We start from the raw sequence: 14,910 nt of genomic DNA on the forward strand, positions 1-14,910 counted from the left end.
TGTATGTTTTTAAGGACCTCTGTTTTACATGGTCTGTCTTGCCAGTGGTTTTGACTTTATATTTCAAAACGATTCAGTAGTGTTACTATACCACTTTAAAGAACCTGAAAGTAGTAGCTCTTACAGCTTACTGATTTTTATGAGTAAATGCTGGGTCCGTGTTTTTTATTTCTAAATTAAATTTCTTCAAATATAAATAAATAAAAAGGGGTATTGGGAAGGTTTATTGTTTGATTGATTTTTTTTTTTTCGTTTTTTAACAGCCCTAGTGTGTATTGATCTGGACTGTTCCAGTTTATAATAATATCAGTAATAGGTCTTGTGTTGTAGGTTGCTGAATCTTTCTGATAGCTGTATTGTGTGGCATAACATTTTATAAATGTAATTGGAAAGGTGCAACTATTCACTGCTGTTAAGGTATTTTAGCTTTTTTTGTTGTTCTACTAGTGCATTTAGAAAAACGGAATAACTTGAGCAATTATTTTAGTTTTATTTATGCTTTTGATTCAAAATTATTTAGAAGAATTTCTTTTCTTTTTTCTTTTTTTTTTTTTTTTTTTTTCTGATTGGGAAAACTAAGTATCCCTGTTAGAGGACTTTCAGATGTAGGTGCATCGAGGCAAAAGTCTGAAGTTCTAAATTTGCAAGGTCACCGGGCAAGAAAGTTTGAGTGACTGAATCAGTCTTGCATACAGCCGTGCATGTCCCTGACAGTAGTTGAGCCTACAGAAAACTGGTATACTCCAGTTATCTACCAAGAGCTTACATAAAAACGGAACTATTCTGACTTATGCTGGATGAATATAAATGTTTATGTTTTTATGTAAACATATATGTATGTATAGGGGTGTGTGTGTGTGTATATATATACATGTACATACACACATGCACACATACACCCATATATATTTACTAAAAAATCCTCTTGTGGCATGGCTGCATCATCATAATGTGCAAGTCTTCTATTATTTAAGTATCGTCTTCTTTTTTTCCATTTCCTGAATAAAGACACTGGGAAAGTAGGATTAAAGGAGTTCATTAGTTCCAGCAAAAGAAGAGAAGAGAGAGTACCTAGAACAATATTTGCTCTCACACAGTCCATCATTTCTCTTTCTTAGCCTAATTATTGACACTTCCGTATTCAGATGAGAGTGAGTTATTCCAAACTGTGTTATCAATGGTGCTTCTTTTTGGTGTTTTCCTGTTGATCTGATAACAGTAACCACATCTCCATGTCTCAGAGGCAGAAACATCAGTTACATGAAAATGTAAGAAGTCTCACATTGGCAGTTTTGAAGCTATAATATTGCTTGTATTGCTCTCCTGAATGAGATTATAAAAAGCCCATGACATGCAGTTACTGTGGAAGACAAACAATAAGCCGCTGCTATGTGTGGTGGAGCTTTCTTTCATTATGAGGAGTAGCTAGGTGTCATGGTTGTTTTCTGAAATACTGCAATACATTTGAAATATTTCAGACTATAATGGTAGGAGGAATAATAATGAGTCACAAAACTGAAGTTGGAGAAGCTAAGAAAAATAGATGAAATGGCACATGGGAATTATTATTCTACAAATTGAAACTTCTGTTTAAAATCTGCCATATATGAATTCTTCCTTAAGTATTACAACTAATATATATTTCTGGACCAGTGGTTGCAATAAATATTGGCTGCAATTCCAGTGAACTTCTTACACTTACCAAACCCTTTCTCTTGAAAGCTTTACAGAGTATAATTAAAATCCTGCCTTCCCATGTTCCTGCTTCATAAGAGTATCTACAACTAATAACTGTTATAATTATCTTTATATACTTTCCTATGTATGACATGACATTGCCTTTCTAAAAAAAAAAAAAAAAAAAAAAAAAAATCGCAGCTTTCACTTTTCCATGTTTCCTACATCATTTGCAAAATTTTAACTGTATGTTGATTTTACCAGAATCATGGAGAATAACTGTTTTGACATAACTGTCAGGAACTGAGAACAGAGGACTGAAAGGGATCTATGCAGAGTGTTCTCACCTCTTCTTACAGGCAACATAGGTATCCATTTCATAAATTGTTCCACCTTAGAAACTGATTTTTTTTATCATTATTTTTATTTTCTTCTCCATTGCTTTTTTGGGTAAGATGTTCTACAGTATCACTAGTGCAATAGCTGAAAGGTTTATTTGTTTGGTTTTTTTTTCCTTCCAGAATTCATTTTCTCCTCCATACTGTGTATTCACATTTTCTTTGGTCAATGCTGTTTTAATGTTATCCTAAGGAAAGTTAAAATGCCAAATTTTTTGTAATACCAAATATTTTTGCAAAATCAAACTTTTCTTTTGTGGAATAGCACCTAAACTCTTGTTGCATTTCATTCTTCAAAATCAAAACCTTAGCCATTTATTTATTTTCTGTTTTTCTTTTTAATACAGGCTTTCCACCGTTCATCATAGAGTACAATTCCTGGTGTGACACACATTTATAGCATAATATAAAGTGTCTTTGCACTCTCTCTGCAGTGGTAGCTTAAACTATTTCACTTAAACCAGCAGCTCCTCTGCAAGTCTGTTTGTGGGGAAAAGGTGACTATGTAACACTCGTATTTTAATTGAGATTGCTGGGATTGTCTTCACGCCTGCCTTTCCAGCAGTGATTTCTAGGAGAGATTTGGAGATTGGAAGAAGAACTGCATATGGCAGAGGGGGAGAAAGAGGAGTGAGGAATGGGTTGTAGAGATTAGAAAGAAGTCAGAAAAGATATAGAAGGATGGAGAGCAGAAAAGCAAGGAGGATAAGATGATAGTGGAAAGGGCAACAGTCGTGCCCTCCCCCACCACAAAAAAAATATATATATATATCAGAAAAAAAAGAGTAGTTAAAGGGTTTAAACCTATCATTTGATATATACTGTGTTGTTACTAGGCAATAAATATATATTAACAAGGATAGTACTCCTGCATCTCTGATAACTCCTCATCACTGAGGAAGAGAAGAAAATCCAGACAGTAACACTAAGGACAGCAGTGGAAGGGACCCAAGATTTGGCTGGCCCCAAATGGATCTGACTTCTTTTTTTCCTAGTGCCAATTTCTGATTCATTGCCTGATTCTAGCTAGTATCAGGACAAAGCACAGAATGGACTAAACCCTCCGAGAACTATTAGTCCAGCGGTTGTAGGAAGAGAGAAGGAGAGGCAAGGGGAAAGGATCATTTACACTCCAGAGGATGAGAAACATTAAGATGATTTTTTTCCTGCAAAGGTACCTTTAAACTGTGGTCTCACCACATGCAAATAATATCATGTTTTGGAGGCCAAGCTTTTAAGGGCTTTACAAGGGACTGGCTGGGATACAAAATTTCCTCCCACACTTGTTTAACCATTCTTTATTTTTCTGGTTGATGCTTGAGAGAGGCAGAGAAGTGACTGTTGAGCAAAAAATGTGTCTAAGCTGTTCTTGGGCTCTCTTTTTTTGCCTCCTCCTAATGTCAGAGGCAAAAATTGGAAACTGGTGGGTTCCTTTCTCTGAGGCTTTCTCCTCCAAATACTTGGAAAAGTGGAGGCACTTGGTATCCGCTTTGGAATTTGACCAGTGGTATGCCTCTATAGTATATAAAGCAAATGTTCTTATAAGAAGAAAAGTTTCTGTTTCTTCCTCTGGACTCTATTTTCCTGATAGTAAGGATAGCTAGTAGTCCACTGTAGCCATGTCTTTTTTGCAGCAGCAGAATGAATAGCTAAATATTATTGATCATTTTATTCTGAGACTAGTAACTTTTTATCATCTGGCTCATTTCACTCCTTGGTAAATATAGTCACTCTATAGTAAAAATACATTTTTGAAGCTTCATTAAAGAGCTTGTATTTATGCTTTTCTTAGGGGAGAAAAAAAATGAAGAAATACGATCCATTCTAAACTAATAGAAATTACTTCACAGATAGTAATCTACTCTCTTGGATTTTGTTTTTTTTTTTTTTTTTTTTTTACTGGAAAAAGTGTGGGATGATTTGCTTTAAATTGAAAAATAAGCAAGTATCACTTCCAGTCTTTATTTCAATTGATTTGCTTACAGAGAATATATTGCCCTGCTGAACCTGAGCTCATCAACTGAGGAAGAGAGCAATTATGAATGCCGAGAATGTATGTACAGAAGAAAACATTTTATGACTACTCCTTGGCATTGTTCTAGAAAGCATGCTTAGCACAGTGACAAACATAGCCAATAATCAAATTCTTTCTCAAAGACAGTGAGTTCTGATTGCTAATGCAAAAAAAAAAAAACTTATTTTCTCTCAAACCACTTCATAGTCTCTATATAAGAGGTTTTGTATGACTGAGGGAGTCATCTTCAAATGCTTCAACTGACTTAACGTGGGGCAGTATGTCCTGTTGGGCTCAGTTAGTCCCATGCAGGGATACTATGTCCAAAAGATTTAGCGTTCTTAGACACGCAGTCTCCTTGAAGTGGGGTAGCATCATCCCTCTATGTTAATAACAGCTGATTTTCTCTTGTCTTTATTCAGGAGCAGCTGGTGTTTCTACTGCCAGCTGAGTGCCATTTTCTCAGGGAGGAAGAGAAGTCTCTCCCCCTCTTCCTCCCTCCATCTCTCTCTTTTTTTTTTTTTCCTCTTTTTTTTTTTTTTTTTTTTTTAGGAAAATAGTCTAGATTTTTAAAAAATCCCTTTGATATACTACCTTCTGTTTTGCTTGTGAGATACTTTAAGTTGCATCATGGTATGTTCTAGGTAATATTCTTTCAAGATATTCAAGATATTTACATGTCACAACTTTGAAAAATTCTAATTTCAGTAAATGTACACAAAAGTATTCATCTCGTGATGAGCCATTTAGTATACTGATATTGGCACTTTTCTGGGACAATCTCGTCGTATTTCTGCTGTTGGTATTGTTAGAAGTATCTGCATACACTCTATGCCATAGCACTGAATAGTAGTGCTAGTACTATGAGCAAGTGTCAATAAAAATTTGAACATTTAACTTTGAATTATAAAATAAAAGATGACTGACAGGATAGAATTTGGAAGCTTTATGTTTTCCAGAGCCAAAGGTAGTAAATTATAAAGAAATAATTGAACTGTATTATATACTGCATTATTAAAAGTGCTTAAGAGAATGTACTAAAGCTGTGGCCTGCTGTGCAAGCTATTTATTGAGCTGGAATACTGATTGGAAAAAAAAACTAGCTCATTTATCGTCTTGAAATTGCAGTTGAGTATAATAATTAAATCCCTAAAAACTGATTATGATTTTTTCATAGCTCTGTAGTCTGCTACCTTTTGTTATTCTTAATGGTTGAGTGTTAACCATAATGTTACATACTGAAGATTCATGATTTGTAATGTGAACCTAGTGCTAACCTATATCTGAGCCAAATTCCTTTCAAATGTGTAGATACAGAATAGGTTCCTTTGAATCAGGGTGGGGGAAGACTTGGATTTACCATGTAAACTAAAATTCTAAGATGTTCTTCAGTGCTGATATTTCTCTTTTCCTAAGTTGAAGTAGTGGACATGGTATGTCTGTGGGTTGCAAAAATAAATTCCCTGTTCCTATAGATGTGTATATAATTGGTTGACTACAGTCAGATCACTTGCGGAAGGGAAGTGTTCATTTGCATTTTTGGGGGGAATATTTGTCTTTTGTGTTTTAAGTTGCATGGGTCATTTGATATACATTTGACTTCTGAATTTTTGCTAAAATTTTACAGCTCATTTGACTCAGGAGGCAATGTTATTAAGTTAGGGATTTCCCTTTTTGGATGATATAATTTTTGTCAGCTTACTCAATATTTGTGTCTTTTGAGATGCAAATGTTAGAACTCACTGATGCTAAACCAGCAAGACCCTGAGAAGTTTCCTTAAACTGAACTCCCACAACTCACATTTCTCAACACTTGCCAAGATATATTTCAGACTTTGCAAATTCTTCAGTTTGTAGTGTCTGACTCCCTGATCTAAGAAATGCGTATGGTCCTCCAGGCAGTCCCCTGTGCTGCTTCCCTTGAACTGCCCAGCAATATGACCGACAGCTGTGTTTTTTCAGGGGTCAGTTTTTCCCTTCCAGTGATTGTGTAGGACTACATTAAATCCAGCTTTGGTCAGAATATCCCAATAATGTTCTTGAGATAACATCAGAAAACTTGACATTTGAGCAAAGTAATGGCTTTTCCCTGGCTGATTGAACATCTCCAGTCACCTGGAGAAATTTGACTGTGGCTGCAAGCTTTGGTGCCTGGGATTTCCCTGGCATACAGCTGTTAGAGAGGTCAGGAATGGAGATTATTGTAATCTTCAAATAAATAAATAAATAAATAAATAGTCTTCTACTCTTCTGATAAAACTCCGTGAAGGGAAGGGGGAGGAGACATAGACTGTTGTGGACTGATGAATAACTTCAGAAACTTGTGGTGATGTACAGTTGGAGCTATTATTTCCTCTACCAAAATATGTTATCTTGCTCTCTTTGTGAGTGTTCTCTAATATCTAAATGGTGTTCATACATGAGAAGTAAGAGAATAGTATGCACCCTCACACATGTGTAGATACTGGACTCTTTATCATTCCCAGGTACCCACGTCATCCGTTGCCTAATGATGTGTAGATTTAGGGTGAGTAGTGTTCCAGAGCAGCACAGGCTGCATACGCCTCAGAGTTCATCTCTATGAACATTCTGCCTTCCAGCAGCTTTACTACAGTGAGTTTATGATGTGTATGATTACAATGTTGACTCATTAAAAAATCTGAGTTTTTAGGGTTTACTTCACTCTTCATGATTTTTTTTTTAAGTAGAAACACATTCAAAAATATATTTTTTAAATGCTATGTGAGGTCTATGAAAATGAGGCAATGGAATCAGAAGCCACATTAGAGTGTACTGTTTAGAAGGACAGATGAAGTTATGAAACAGAAACCTTCAGTCAGTCTGGACTAATAAAGTATTTAACACAGAATATTTTTTTTGTTATACACATGAGGCACTAGTGTGTTTTATTCACTTGCTAAATAGAGTGGACGCTTAATTCATTTAGTATCTCTGAATACATTCTAGTGAATAGAATCTTGTTTTGTACCTTAATTTTAGGATGTCTTATACTGTCCTTCCTTATTAATGATCAAAATTAGGATTTATCTTCCACTTAATGTGTTTGAAAATTTGAACATGCTGGAAAATGTATTTAAGGTTCAAATTAACTCCTGTACCATTAACATATTTTTTGTTTGGCATCAGCAAAAGAAGACTTTGTTTACTAAACTGGATTTTTCTTCTCCTAAAACACCACCAAGAAACTCCAATCTTATCTAGCTATCAAAATAAGACATCTCTATTTTTGTTCTTAGTAGGAATTTTAGGAGGAAGGAGGAAAGATTTTTGAAGATGCTAAAGACGTCAGTTCGGTAAGCATTTTGGAAAACTTTTTTAGGTACCTGAGTGGAAACTGATCAATTAGAAAAATCCTCTAGCATGGGGTTCTTAATGGAAATTTCTGATGCTAGTATGTAGAAGATGTAACTCAGTATTCATTCAGTCAGTCGATCTAGAGGTATAGCAGGCCCATGAGAATGTGTGGAAATTGAGTCTATAATCACTGATTTTACAGAGCAGGTTGCAATAACTTATGAAGAGTGAGTAATATTTACTGTAACAAGTATTATCTTTATGGACTTAAAAAGAAGAAGGGGCTTTAAAAGGAGGCACAGGTAACAGGTAACAAGTACACGCTTCATTTTCCATTGCAAGTGCAATTTCTTTTTTTTTTACCTTTTAAGCCTAATCTTGAGAATTTTCAGTAAAAGAACAAAGATTTTTTTTTTTTTTTTTAAAAAAAGGGGGAAATAACCAAGTCATCTGTTCTGCGCCCAAAATAATTGCTGATGCATGTTAGCTACCACTCAACAGCTGTCTGGTATGTGGAGTGGTCAAAATGCCACCCTGAATTCAAAATGTTAAAGCCTAGCAAAATGTGTTCTTATTGCTTTAGTACATAGTATTTTTTGAAGAAAAAGCTAATAAACAATATATTAAGGATTCATATGTGGGGATATAATCAACTCTTCTAGAACCAATATTGGACAGCTTAGTTCCTATTCTAATGCTGTCTCCTCAGGGAGGAATTGGATACCAGGAACAAAAATCTGTACGGGTTTCTGTGATATTGTATAGTGTCACCATACAGTGGAATGAAAGAAAATAATAAAATTGAGAACAAGCAGGAGGGAAAAAAGTTTTGAAACAGTGCAGTAATAACAGCTTTTAGGACTGAATTATCTATAACATACACAAAGACCTCAGTATTCAAATATGGTTGTACAACCTTAGGTATTTAAATGCTACATCTGAATACATAGCTATACGGCATAATTTTTAGAGCTTCTGAAATATATTTTAGACATTCAGAATACTTTACTATTGAGAGACACGGAAATGCTGAGATTTCTTGAAAGTTGATGTTTTTGAGGTGCCATTTTCTTATCTGACCTCGCTGTGTGTTTATTTCTTTCATGCAGTTCTTTTAAATTTATTTTATTTTGACTAATTATATTCTCTTAAAGTCTGTTTTAGCTCTGTGTCTGCTTTACTCTTCTGTTAATTATCCTCTATACAGAAGTCTAAATCCTACTTTATTGAAGTCAGTTTTCCCTCAACAAACACAAACTTTCTCTTGTTCTGTTGTCCAATCCTCGTCAGACTCTTTTGTATTTCTTCATAATATCCTTATTTTCTCCTCCAAGAGCACTTGCTCTCTCCATTCATAAGGGATCCTCACTTTCTCCTCTAGGTTAGGTACCTTGTCATTACCCCTATTGATCTTCTATGTGGAATGTACATGTAGGGCATTATCTTCACATCACACGTTCCAATGTGATGGAACCCTCTTTCATGAAAGCTTCTGCATGTATGTTTTCTTGAGGATTTTCTCTCTTGTCTTTCCTGATAGCTATTACATGCTGTTCACTGAAGTGTGGTGATGTTACTGTGTTGGATTCTCTCTTAAATTTATGCTCTGTGTTGGAAAGAGTATCGTTCAATGTATATTCTCAAACAAAAAGTGTGTTTCTGTGGCACTTATAAAAATTGCAAATATGTATCTTTATTTTTAGACAGAATTAAAGTGTGTAGTCTTTTCAAAGAAATGGTGGAGAAACCATTGCAACTGAAAAGTGTTGCATGGAGATAGTGTGGTTAGACCTGTTATTTATACTGCAGTAGTACTTCAGAAGTCTAGTCATGGTATGGAAACCCACTGTGTGCTATAAAAGCTGAGAGGAAAGTTAATTCATGTACTCTGACTTTCAAATAATTAAGGAATCAGTGCAGCAGGATAAATTATCACAAGTCAGTGATAATACAGTCTTATCCTAGTGTTTCTTGAATAAGTCTGATAGAACAAGTAATTTTTTTCCTAGCTTCTTGTATGCCTTGCAATCCTGATAACCATATATCATCAGACTTGCACTTAGCTACAGTGTTTATAGCACAGGGAGTTCTTGGTATCTGCTTCCTTTCCCTGAGGCACCTTGAACATAATCGTCTTCATGTGCAAATGGCTTAAAATAATAAGCGTGGTATTTTGAACTGTAGCTGTTTATTAAGCAAACTTGGGATATCAATACGTGCTGATTTATAAGTAAGATAAACTCATTTAATTACAGCGCTGCATTTTACAGCTGGTATTTGCTTGAAGCATTGCCTATTTATTGTACAGTGAGTGATTAACTGTTGTGACTAGAGAATAATTATTAATTATATTTCAATTTGTGGACTGTTATGTGCATATCTAATAACTTTGGTTGTGCTATGAACGCTTTGGACCAGAACAGATTAGTTAACTTTCTAAACAATTATGAAACGTATATGTTGAACTATATGCTTGATAAGTGCGTGCATACTGAGCTATCTAGTACTTATGCCTAATTCACCCAGACAATAAATCCCTGGTCTAGGATCCACACTGAATATTTCATCCCTCACTTCTGCTTCTGAGCTTCCTAGAAAGCATTAGTTCATTCAGAAAATGTGCCAGCGTTTATGCAAGCATTTTTGTTTCTGTAATACGAAATTGTTCAGAAGAACTTTGTGCAAAAAACATCCAGCTGCAAAGAGTAAAATTCTCAAGAGATTGCTAATGGGATACATATTATTTTAATTTTCAGGTTAACAGTTAAAAAGACTCTAGAAAATGGAAACAAATTTTTGTGATCTTGTAAAACTGTTTGGATGCCCATCTGAAAAGTGAGAAAGATATCTGGTCTTCGTGTAACGAATGTTAGCACTATGGTAGATATGTATTTTTTTTCACTTTTTTGAGCAGTACTTGTGTAGGAGTAAATGACTGAAAGCTGAGCTCCATACTCTCATGTAGTAGGTAAGTTTTTTCTTCCTTCTTTCCACATCTCCCAGCAGCCAAAATGTTTTTGCTGTGTGGTAACTGCAATACTGCTATTTATGCCCTTCTTTCTGAGATGGATAATATCTCACCCAAGAGCTTTTCTGTGCTATTTTACAGATTGCATTTTAATTTATTTTTTTTTTTTGTATGTCCCTTCATCTCTTAATCCACAAAATAGCTTTCCATACAACAAGGAATATAGCTCCTCCTACTCCAATGGAGGAGGCAGAAAGAAAATTTTAAAATGAAACCTGTGAACAGCCAGGCTCCATGTTACCTTGGCTCACTGGCATTCTTAATACTTTTGCTTCTGAGCCAAAATTTTTTGCTCCTAGAGGACAATGATGCTCAGGAATGAGGTAGGACAGTGTATCTGCTTTTGTACATGCCTTAAATAGAGGCAAGGAAAAAAAAATCATATTATGGGTTTTTATTGGCACTACTGGCCCACACATTACATATTGCCTCTGTCTCTTGGAGAAGGAAGAGAAATATGTTCTACCAGTTCTGAGTGCTGCATGTCATCGTAGAAATATTCAATAGCATTGAAAATCTGACAGAACAGTTGGTTAGTTTTCCCTTCCTTTGCAAAACAGAGTTTCAAGAAAAACAGGGCTTCTGGTATTTGAATTTTATTTTCAGGTGTTGGTCTTGTGTTTGAGCTCATGGTCAAATGAAGACTGCTAATAAAGGTGGATATATTCTCTTTAGGATTTGGGGATAGGTTTTGATTTTTTTTTCCTTGCTAAATCACTAAAATGTCTCTCGGTAGCCTCCTTTAAGTCCCCGTATTTTCTTTGGGTTTTTTTTGTTTTTTTGTTTTTTTCCGAAGTGTTCTGACAGCTGATGTGTTCATTGCAATGGAAAAAGCTGTCCACTCCCCTCCCCTCCCCTCAGAACCCCTCCACTGCCCTGTAGGTGGTCTCTTTGAAGCTGTTCTTACTACTTAGTCTCTCTTTTTTTAAAATTTTTTTTTTAAAAAATTCACACCATAGTCTTAATTCTGTATGCATTCATTGCTAAATAGAGCACATCCCAACTAGAAAATGCTTTTCTTTTTGTTTTTGTGCTACCTGCTTCTGATCCAGCATTGCAGGTGTCTTTTACTCAGCACAGTGGGACCTGTTGTATGAAGAATGACTATGTAAATACGAAACTTTACCAAATGACAATTTTTTTAAAGATCTGTAGGGGAGCTCCCAGGTTGGAGAACTTTCATCTGAGAAAAGTCTTTGTAGAGATTTTGAGATGAATCTGCAGGAAATTTAGGATATGCTGTTTACTGCCAAAAAGTGTCCAATACAGATTTTGACTGAGTACAGTCTTTCAACAGGTATTTCCAACGTGTTAAATCTTCATAAAAGGGAAACACAGGACACTCTCCATAAAGATTCTGCAACTTGAGCAGAGGTAGTTGAGACCTAAATTTTTTATGCAAAGAAAAAGAATAATAGCAATTTCTATTCTTTTTTTTTCAGTAAAAACATTTGATTAAAATGAATGTTTCCATGATTTTTCAAGGAGAAAATTTTGCACTGTAGAAATTGTTTAGATATTTTTTTGTGACCTTTTAATTCTAACAGGACTCCCAGGCACCACAAGTGAATGACAACTCTCACTGTGCCCACTGTAAACTTTATGACCATTAACATGTATTTGGAAAGAAAATTGTGTGTATTATTTGAAGTGAAGATGACTGAGTGCAGAATTTATGGCCCCAAGAGCATGATGCTCATGTTGTGAGTGCTGTGCAGGGAGATTTGAGTCCCCTTTAGGATTCTGTATTTATACTGTGTAGGCTTTACTGTGATGAATCTGGGCAGGTATCATGTATCTGACAGCACAGCACTTTTAACAATGATGTAATCTGACTGCTGGGTCTATTAGGATATTCATGCTAAATCAAATGCGTATGACTGAAGGGAATTTGAATTCATATGAGAAATCAAAGCCAGCTAACTTCCATCTTCAGTGACTGATCTCTGTAAGCAAGACTTGACTGGAGGTCAAGGTGGCTGTGGAGTCAAAATAGACTCTACGGTCAAAAAGCTAGAATTGCAGCCCTGCATCACAGTTCCCAGTTATATGCCTTATTAGATTTTCTCTCTGAGATCTGTTCTCCTCTGGAAAATATTTCAGAAGGTACAACAGCAGAGGTTGTATGTCTTCTGGATCTGTGGCAAGATGCTGACTTTGAGCCTACTTGAAAGCTTTGCTTCAGATAACCCTGCCATGAATGGCATATTTAGGAAGGCAAAGATTACTGGTTATTATGGTGGTCATACCTTTTATATGCACATAGTAGCTATGAGATCCAGTATGCCTTATTCTCACTCAGTGGGTCATTTGGTGGTGCTACGTTTTGCTCTCTGGTGACTTGTGGCTTTTCAGTTTTCTTAATTGTCTTAACATATCATTGTCAGTGAGTATCTGCTCTCTGCTACCCGAAAAGAATATTTTATGACACATTTTGTAGCTATAAAGCGAATAAATAATGTAGTTGGCTTTCAGTATATTTTAATTGCTCTATACCCTGCATCTGACGGAACATTTTACTTTTCTCACAGCTACTCTGTCTCTGAGTTTAGTTTCTTACCTATTGGGATATTTGGTCTTCAGCCTGCCTTCAAGGTTCGCTTCTATTGGCTTTGCTCTTGTAAAAAACTAGCCTATAACAAATGAAAATTGTCTTTCAGATATTTCTTGGGCTTTTCTTCTTTGATCCCACTGCTGTTTCCTCTTGCCCTTAGTCTAGTCCCTGTGACTTTGATTATGTTATTATAAAGGGCCTTCAAAAGAAGTTGAAGAATTTTAACTTTTGTATGTTTAAACCTTTGTATTTGAGGTAGATATTTTTATAAAGATGTATTTGTAAAATATTACTCTCTATAGGTTGCAATCATCACAATAATGTAATAATTCTCTTAAGATATATAGCTTAATTATATTCCAGTAACTACAGCCTAGTGACCGACCTGTTGTTCCTCTGTGAACTGATATGGATGAGTAATTCAGGATTTTTCTCAACAGCTCTTGTTAGGTAGCTAGAAATAGCATTTACAAGAAATGTGTGTAAAGTTTCAGGAAACTGCATTTCTAAAGCTTGTACTGTTATAATATTTGACTAGTTAATGCATGAGCATAAAACTCCCCCTTTTTGTGGCTTAGGTGCCTACTTATAATTTGAGATTTAAATGTTTGTAGAAACAGTGAAAGAATCTTCTGTAGTAAGGTATCTATTTCAATAAATATTCTTTCAGTCTTCTTGAACTTATCTACAATCATTTTTGCCCCACCCAACCTCATTCTATTTTGTAGTAATTCCATCATATTTGCCTTATAAATAAAAACTAGTATTGTAGTTATATTATTAAGCATTACAGCTGTTTTACAGCTGTTGAACTCTCTTATTTTAGGGTAGTTTGTTAATAGGTGATCTCTGAAGTTATTGGCTGTTAATTCCTTTCAGGAAGGTCATCAGAAATGCTTCCCAGAGCTTAGGAAGTTTCTGGACTCAGTATATTCAGGATTTGACTTGGCAGGCAATGAGAAAAAGATGGGCTGTATTTCACAGCATGGCTATTCCAGATTTTTTGCATGGATCTCTCTTTGGTCTCTCATTTGCTTCTATACAGACACCTTTTAAGCACAAAGGCAAACTTCTTTATTTTTTTCTGAACTGACTGTACTTCTAAATGAAGTTGTTTGTGTAGTGTATACTTCTTTCCGTCAGTTTTCAGCAGTATAGATGACTGTATACCTCTTGGTATATAGATGGAGAAAGATGGCTGTTTTCTCAAGAGCCTCAGATGTCAGTTGTCACCATGTGCTTATGTCTCCTTAACCTAGACCAAGCTCATATGATGAAGAGATTTTGTTCTATGGGAAAGGAAAATTTTAGTAATATTTGAAGTAAGCATTACTATGTGCTGTGAAGATTCTCCTGGGTACAAAAAAATGCAGATGTCTGCCTCTTAATGAGCAATGTATTGGAAGCATTTTAATCTTCTGTGGAAAAGGACTGAGGCACCAGCATCTAATATATACAAACCTGAGATTTTATCCTTCATACATTCCTTGTCACTGTTGTTATCGGCAAGACATACTACTTTATCTGGATGATTTTAGTTCAAGAGTTCCTCAGGCTGCCAGTTAAGGGAAGCCTATTTTCTTACTTCATTTCTTAGCACTTCTGCTTGTTGTATGGAATCTTGTTTTGTAGGATGGGAGAAGACAGGATATACAGAAGTGTAAAATTACGTACTAGTAATTGTGTTTGTCATAATCTTGTTTTCTCCCATCCTACCTTCCTCTCTCCTTCCCCTTTTTACATTAATACTGGCTTTCTGCAGAATAGCATAGTTTCTAATTCTACCAAGTTTATTCTTTCTTTTTTTTGTTTTGAATGACTACAAGGGGGAGAAAGGGTGGAAATTTACTGTATGTAATACCTCCTGTGATTGACAGTCTTTTTGCCTCCTGCTTTCTAGTAGGTAGATAACACTTGCTGTATG

General features: G+C 35.4%; 1 protein-coding gene across 5 annotated transcripts in view; it reads left to right on the plus strand.

Moving 5' to 3' along the window:
- The window catches only part of FGF14 (fibroblast growth factor 14), a 406,789-nt gene that overhangs the window by 210,536 nt on the left and 181,343 nt on the right, over positions 1-14,910 (plus strand). The window lies entirely within an intron of this gene.

The sequence above is a fragment of the Rhea pennata genome, chromosome 1, assembly GCF_028389875.1.
Source record: "Rhea pennata isolate bPtePen1 chromosome 1, bPtePen1.pri, whole genome shotgun sequence".
Taxonomy (NCBI): domain Eukaryota; kingdom Metazoa; phylum Chordata; class Aves; order Rheiformes; family Rheidae; genus Rhea; species Rhea pennata.